The sequence below is a fragment of the Pavona decussata genome, unplaced genomic scaffold, assembly GCF_977016875.1.
Source record: "Pavona decussata unplaced genomic scaffold, jaPavDecu1.1 SCAFFOLD_1, whole genome shotgun sequence".
Classification (NCBI taxonomy): domain Eukaryota; kingdom Metazoa; phylum Cnidaria; class Anthozoa; order Scleractinia; family Agariciidae; genus Pavona; species Pavona decussata.
Genome location: NW_028145425.1, coordinates 33065 through 42003, shown reverse-complemented (window position 1 = coordinate 42003; position 8939 = coordinate 33065).

Sequence of the window (8939 nt, the reverse complement as noted above, 5' to 3'; positions counted from 1 at the left end):
TTAAAGGATTGATAAAGTAGATGCATAAATAGAAAGTGACTTAGTTGGTATCACAAGATGGGGTCTATAACTGGCCACAAAATAGACTATAATCGGGCAGCGGCTCTGAGAGGCCAGCGGCACATACCCAGCAAAACTAAACCCAAGTACCCCCCCCCCCCCCCCCCCCGGGGGAGTTTAATAAACTGACCAGATTTTATAGATTAGTAGATATTTGACTGGCAACAACTGACGCTGGTGCAAGGCTGGAGTGCCTTACGTTCGATATTAGATATCAGTTACAAGCAGAGTTTTGAACAGCTTAGTTAGTTTAGATACCGTACATTTAATGTTACCTCCCCAATGGGGTTTTCAAGAATAATAATTTAAATACTAAAGTTAGTAATAACTACACAATCAAAATTAATCAAATTTAAGAAAACATTCACAACATTCAGTCTAAACTTTATAATCGAGAAAAATACTAAAAATAAATGAAGTTCAGGAAGTATTTACAAAGTTGTCCAAAAGCTTATTCTTTAAGATACGTATAGTTTCTTTATGTTTGCATGTAGCAGATGTGTTAGACTGCACGGTTTAGCAATACACAAGTTTACAAGATTACAAGAGCGTAAACTGAATTAACGTTCGCGTTTAATTATCCAAAACGTGCTTAACACGATTTATTTCAACAAGTTCAGAGCCATACACGAAGAGACTAATTTATTAAATATGGCAGTCATTAGATGTCAAGTGAGAATCTATGATGTCTCCCAATCCTTCACTGATGTAACAGGCGTGATGGTTATACCCAAAAAGTCAGCTTTAAGTTTGTCATCCTTTGAAGCAATTGACGGGTGTTCCGGATAAAAAAAACCTCCTGGGAAGTTGAACTTGAGCCAACATCGCAGTCGTGGTATCGATTAAGATCCGTGGGATATCCTCTGATGTAGACTTCTCATATTAGTTGTCTCTCGCAAAATTAACACGTCACGCTCATGTAAATGTTACATGTAAATGTTACAATGTTACGCATGTGCATCACGCCCCATTCACTCATTGATGAAGCATGTAACTTGTTTCCTTTACGTAAATCCGTAAACGTGTTGTATGGTTTATGTTTTCTGCATACTGATTCACTCGGTATGCATGCAAGTATCACTTGTAAAACAAATCCCTGATCCCTGCGTAAGCACTAGTTTAGCCTTTTAATGGTACTTCAGAAAACCGGTTGGCGGATCGACGGCTGTTATTTGAGGAAATCTAAGAACAAAATCAATCCACTCAGAGTTTTACAGGTGTTGCTCTAGGTAAATAGTTTTTCCTTTCCGGTTTATGCCTGGTTTGTTGTCGGCATAAGGGCGCATTCTTCGAGACTCGTAATTCCGGAATAGGCCGAATACACGGAATGTACGGAGTTCATGTTCTTTCAAGACCTATTCTGGTTTTCGAAATTAACAGAATAGTATGCTGAAAACTGATAGCGGAATGAACGGAATACAGTCCGCTTAAAATAGGGGGAGTTGTATTCCGTTTGGAAAGCTTTTCGTTTTAATGGGAAGACCTGGAATTGTATTCTTTTGGTAACTGATATTCTGTGTATTCTGTCATAACTGAACCCGCATAAAAATAGCCAGAATTGTTCCAATACTATGCACCCAAGTCAGTTTTGGCAGAGAAAGCGAATTACTGGAAGGCTGCTACAAAAAGCTAATAAAAGAATGTCTGGTGTTAAATACAAATTTTACTAGCTTTAATATTATTCTTGAAAATATCAGTGTGGGAGGAAAAACAGGAAATATTGTATTAAGTAGCTTGCACTACACAATCTTTATGAGTCGAGCTTGGGAGAATTCGCTCGGTGAGGAGACCAGAGATGACGCAGTGGTGAGGCAACTCTTCTCCCACCAATGTGACCTGGGTTTAATTCCTGGATTCGCATTCATATGTGGGTTAAACTTGTTCAGGTTGATTCTACTCCTTGCTCCAACAAACCTAACTAGTACTGTAGGTTCTTCCGCTCAACATTTCGATGTGTAACTGGGTATGGTTTTGCTCTTCGTATCAGTTAGTAAACATGGGTTTAGTTTTTTAAGGGATTGTACTGATAAAATAAAATTAATCAACCACTTTATTTAAGGACGGTGCCTATTAACACCAAAGCATTTTTGCAAGGTTTATGAGTATGCGGAAAAAGCCGATCTTAGTATGGAAATCCAAAATGAACATTTGGGGTTACCACGCATTTTTTAGCCGGAGATAATTAAGCAACAATATTCTAAAAAACATTAAAATACAAGGCAATATATGTTTTTTTTTTTTTTTTAATTGAAGATTTAGTACCTCTGAAAAATGCATGGTTAACCCCAATTTCCTTTTTGGATACTAAAAGCACTTGCTAAGTTCTGCTTTCCCCGAATAGATTTAAACCGCACAAAAATATCCACCACACGTGGGAAACGCGAATATCACGAGATGCGCATAACGTATGCGCAGTAAAAATAGTAGTAGCTCAGAGCACTATTGGGGACACTTTCCTGATCGAATTGGAATTCAGAAGTATTGGTTTTTGTGGAGAGGGGAAAACCGGAGTACAGGGGAAAAACCTCTCGGGGAAAGGACGAGAACCAACAACAAACCAAGATGTTTTGACCGCCTTTCGAAAGAGAGAAAGAGACGTGTTCTTTCCTATGTGTCCGCGAGAAATGTGTAAATTTTATACCCGAAAAGCTGTGCATGCCTTTATTTTCTATAACAAGAAGAAGAATGAAGATAGGCTCATTAAGTTACGCGCTTCCCAGGAAAGTGTTGGGTCTTATCGTTCACAGTTTATGTCTTTTACGTAATAACGTTTTTTCAATCGAGTGTATACATTAGATATGATAAAATGATGAAAACGTACGGACATCAATGATATACGCAAGACTTGAAAACGGGTCGGAGAAATAACGTATTTGTCATAAAATCTGACTACGAAATTACGTCACATGAAAATGAACAATTCATCACTTTTAAAGAACGTCGTGACAAGGGTATTAAAAAGTTGAGAACTGAGTCTGTAGTCCGTCATACTTTTCAGTGAAAGTACTGATTTAATGTTTATTTTAAAATTTAACATATTTAGTATATCAATCAAATCTCTTTTGATGGTACTATTCAGGAATAGATTAAAGCTCATCCTGTATGAACATCCTTTCGGTTTTTTATCAGTTGTTATTTCTTTTAAAAGTTAAGGTTCAAAATAACCAAACAAACAAACAAATTAATAAAATACCGGATAATCAACTAGGAGGGTAAGAGAATTAATCAAAGAAAGCTTGTTAACCTGGAGATAGCGAGCCACGTACTGCTCTGTGTATCACGTTCTTGATCCTAGTTTTTAAACTGAATGCATCTGTCAACAAGCTGCATTTACACAAAAATATGCACTTCAGTGTGAGCATTCTTTTCTAAACAAGGGTTGCAGATGTGATGAAGAAGGTGGAATCCTGCGACAATAACTTGTTGTCAGTAGATTTCTGGGTGGGGAACTTTGCGGAGGTAATATGAACCCGTTTTAACTGATACCAACCGACCTTTGTAAACTGAGATTTCATGTATGTGCCTATTTAACACAAGAGCCGAATTGGTCTATTCAGTTGATCGAGGATCCTGAGAACAAGTGGACGAACTAAATGGATTTAAAACACATCTCTGAAGTAAGTAAAGCTAGACAGCTTACCTGTTAGATTTTAAAGAATCAAGCTTACAATTTGGGTTGGTTATATTGGGAGTTATGATTTTTTTGGTGTTTCGCAAGACCTATTAAGGTTTTGCAAGGTGAAAAAAATATTTGGTTTCACAAATTAAAGCAGGCACGTCTTAGACTAGGAAGTCTTCGTAAAAAGCTTGCTAAGAGCTTTCTTAAAAATTTTGGAGGTGCTTACAGTTAGGACAATAATTAGAGCACGGGAGGTCTATATATGGGATTTATCTCCTTCAATTATTTCTTTGGTGATTCTCAAGACCAAGACATAATAGAAAGAGGAAAATTTAGAACCTTCCTATAGGGTATATCCTAACTTCTGATTCATGAACGATACCTTATAACAAGCCGAACTGAACCGTCTCCGAAGCTCACTTGTCGTCAGTTACTTGGCAGTTGTCGATCGATTCGCAAAGCTTAGCCAATCTGGGATTGTTTTGTAATAATTTATAAATATCATCAATGAAGATTTTATTTCGATCGAATTGTTCATCGCGATCATTGGCAAAATCGATAACTAACGAAGGATTTGTTTTTGTTCAAGCTGCGCCGCGATATTCCTTCTATAAATTTGATTCATTAATTGACTTGTTTTCAAATTTCGCTTCGAATGACTGGAAAAAAGACATTTTGTCCTTGGCAAGGAGAGTAGCAACTGCATAAGTTACGTACGTAACTGCGATGGTCGTTCACTTATTCAAACAATACTTAGGATACATATAGGTGAATCTAGCCACAGGCTTTTATATGGAAATTTTTACAGGCTATCCTCACTTTTTGCACTGAAATGTTTTTCATTCTTTGCAATGTACCAGTAGAAACACAATCTTGAGGGAGGTATCAGGATTCCTTGGGATGTGTTTATTTTTATTAGGATCGAAGGCAAACTCGCAAAACATTTCATGCTATGCAATATATCTCTTCGTTTTTATTTCCCTTTTTAAAGTCCTCTGCGCCAGCCAACGGGGCCGATTAAGTGAGTCAGTTATGCATACTCTTTGATCGCCTACGTGATTTAGGTAAGTGCAAGTACATAACTCAATTGTTATGTATATACATATCAATAAGGAAACAATCTGCCTATCACTTGCGTTCAAATGATGGAATTCTACTAGACTTCCCTCGTGGGAAAATGTTGCAACTATTTGGTGATAGTGTTTTGCCGCCTCGGCTCCCGCGCTGTGGAATGCTTTACCTCTTGCAATACGGAAATCTAGATCACTGCAGCATTTTAAATCCTCGCTGAAAACTTATCTTTTTAAATTAGCTTTTGATGCTTTAAACACCGAAAAGGCGTCTGTCAGCGGTCATTTACACGGAAATATATAACTTCCGAGTGAGCACCAATCTCGTACCCAGAGTCTTCAGGCTTTTTGGTCAGCGGGGCAACGCCGGGAAGACTCTGGGGACATCGAAAAAATTCAATTTTTTTGATTGGCTGTTCCGTAACGGTTTCCATTGTTTTACCGCAGAAATCCTGCGGTAATAAAATTTGATGTCCCCAGAGTCTTCCCGGCGTTGCCCCGCTGACCAAAAAGCCTGAAGACTCTGGGTACGAGATTGAGTGAGCACGAGTCATGATTTTTACTTTATCGATTTTTAGGTGTATTTAGAAGAAGTTGTATTCTTGACAATAATTCGTGACACGTAGCTGTAGAGAATCTGCCGAAATCATTTTTAACATACCGACCCGGAGACCTTTATAAAAACATTTCATGTACGTACCTAGTTAACATGGGAAAAGCCGAATTGATCTATTCAGTTGAGGTTGCTGAGGACAAGTGCACGAACTAAATGGATTTAAAACACATCTCTGCAGTAACTAAAGCTGGACAGCTTAACTGTTAGATTTTAAAGAATCAAGGCTTACAAATTGCGTTGGTGATATCGGGAATTTTCTATTTTTTGGTGTGTTGCAGGACCTATTAAGGTTAAGGTTTTGAAAGTAAAAAAATATCAGCTTTCACCTTCTAAAAAACAAAAAAAAGAAAAATTAAGGCATATCTTAAAATCGAAGGTCTTCGTGAAAAACCTGTTGAGCTTCTTAACTAGGAGGTGTTTACTTTTCTGTTGCACAATAATTAGAGCATAAGAGGTCTATATACGAATGGGATTTGCTGGGCCAAGCAAGATTTGCCAGGCCAAGCAAAGATTGTTTTGTAAAGGGAACTCTTATGAATAATAATCTATAAATATCATGAATGAAGCGGTTTTATTTTCTTCGAATTGTTCATAGCAATCATTGGCAAAAACGATAACTAACGAATGATTTGTTTTAATTTGTTCAAGCTGTGCCGCGATATTCCTTCTATATATTTGATTCATTATAATTGACTTGTTTTCAAATTTCGCTTCAAATTACTGGAAATTGACATTTTGTCCTTGGGAAGGAGCGGAGCAAAGCCTTAAACAGTTTACCTTTGCTTAGTGGAGAAGATTGTGGCAATCTCCCCACATTGATCACCTCGTTGCAAATCGGTATGAAAACACATAGACAGTCAAATTTCTCTCTGGCAGAAGCAAGACAGGTCTTATTACCAGTTGGTAAGTCAAATTTTGACCTCCTAAGTTTGGGGAAAACTAAAAACACGTCCTGAGATAGGAAGTTTTGTGAATAGTTGTTACGTGTCTAAAAATTTGGGACGTCCGGCCTTGGTCTGAAAAATTATGAGCCTGATGTCTTAACTTTGGAGACATGTCTTATAATATACGGAGTTTTGAAAATACAAGCGATCTCGTAAAATAATCATAGATCTTAGAAGGCTGGTATTAATCTCGTACCCCGATCTCAGTCGTCGGTTCGGGAATGTCGAAATGTGAGATCTGGTAAAGTTCGATACAACGCCATTTCTGGTTGGTTACCAGAATTAAAAATGCCTCATTCTAATCTGCTCTGTGATTGGCTCTTTCCTTCTGTGTTTGGTTTTCGCTCAGTTCGGGGAAGAAACAAAAACACGGAAAAGTTTTCGCTCCGATTAAGATTGTCATGCGACGTTTAATACATACATGCCCTTTGTGTGGGGAGAGAACAGTGAGAAATTGTTTTTTCGGAAGAGAACAGCGACTTTAGCCGAAAAGAGTTTGCAGTAACGTTCAAACGGCCTTGCCAAATTACACAAGTTTCCAACACGATGGATATAAGCTTGCTTACTTTTGGGGATAAAATGGAGGTAGGTCATATATTTTTTTTTGGTATTTCTTGACAAAAAATGATTTTTTTTAAAATGATTATTTATTTAGTAAACGCAAATTAATTTCCCCAAAATACTTTACCTTGAGTTCCTGAACACGCGCGCCGCATTTGCTAGCATATTTTCAGTTTTTGTCTTCTGCTAAAAGACTATTTTCCTTCTATAAATTGAACTGGACTTTGAGTAAGAGACTTCATAATATAATATTAGTCCTTTCAGACCAGTGTGCTTATTCCTTCAAGATCCATACAACATCTCTCATAGGACTTTGGAGAAATTGATAGAGTGTCCACACAATATTATTATTCATCTGCTGGTGAGATCAATATCCCTCCCAACCCTCAGCTAAGAGAAATGAAAAATGTCCGACTTATGACCGCCAAAATAATAGTAATGAAACCCGTACTACAACAGAGAACACCTTGTCTGAACCGATTAGTGCTCTTTATGTAAGTGTAGTTAGTTTAATTTTATCCCCTCTCTCCCACCTACTGAGTTAAAAAAAATTTGGATCCAAAATATAAAACTAGCCTTCCTCTAAAATAAAAATGGGGACATTGGTTTACATGTCTGCACCACCTAATGTTTTGCAGGTCTATGCTTGTGATAGGCTTTAGAAAAGAAGTAGTTTTAAAAGGAGGACATGCCTCTTTGGATTTGACATCACTTATAGTTTTTAGAATCTTTTTGCCATTGTTCTTTTCTTCAAGATAGGGGAATTTCTCCATTATTTTATCATTAGTATGGAGTCCTTGAAGTACTAAACACACTTCATTTACTACTTCCATTGTTAATCCTTAGCACATTCTTTGATACAAATAGTTATCACTGGCCTCAGTTTCTCCTTTATTTCTTGTTAACTCTGCCTTAATTTCTTCCACCTGATTTCTAGGGAGAAGCAAGTTCCTAAAGTTCCTATCAGTGATGTGAATATCTTCAAGGGCTAAAACAGCTGGACACAGCTCAACACATAATTAAGAGCAATGACAGTCATTTCGGACAACAGATATCACAACAGCTGCATTTCTCACACAAAAGCCAAAACCAAAGTGGTTATAAGCAAAAATTTTCCCCTGCACAGATTTCTGGGGTATTTACACTTATCTGTCATGATGGGTTGCATTTCTTCAATATTTGCACCAATATGATTGTTGTTAAAGTAAAGTTTTGATGTAGCAGGCTTCCCATCTCTTCCACTTTCTTGGAAAAAACTTTCCATGGTTTGCGGAAGACCAAAATGAATAAATTATTATCCTTCCAACACAATGAGAATCAAACCCCATTCCCAAAGATTGTAGCAAATAATATTCATTGTCAGTCTGTAGAGAATGAGACTGAGCCAAAAGTGCATTTTGAGGAATTTGGGGAGTAAGGTAGAACTGGTGATCCCCAAGCTTTCCACTCAAAAAGGCACCCCCAAATCCACACAGTACTAATGATGAGTAAATAATAGGCTGACAGGCTTAATTTTTGACATTGGTGGTGATAAGTTCATCTGCTATGGGCGAAAATATGTAATCAAACTGGTCAACATTACTTTGTGTTAAGATAGGAGGGCCTTTGTAGTACTCCATAAATCTTTCATATTCAAACTTTGTATGATTGTAGTTTGGTTGTTTTTCTGTTGCTGTTGTTGTCATGACAACAATCTTCGCTGTAGGGAATACTGAGGAAAGTGTTCCTCGTTTGCTGTACTCTGAAGTTGTACCCCCTGAACAAAGATGCAATTAATTAAGAAAAAACTGTAGTCATTCACTGGGATGTTGTTATTCTTTCCATTAGAATAAGACAATATGATTACCAGAAAATGGATAATGAGAAGGCTGAATAAAAAGGGATTCTCAAGTAACTAAACCCTTTTTGACGCATGGGGTGGTGGAAGGACGAAGCATAAAAGAAGCTGCGATAATCACTAACAATATGGCTCTGTATTTATTAGCTTTTAACCTTTAAGCCTCAGTGTCAACATACAGTTTCTCCTTACTGGTCTCTACATGTCCATTTTTCATAGTAACATTATAGGG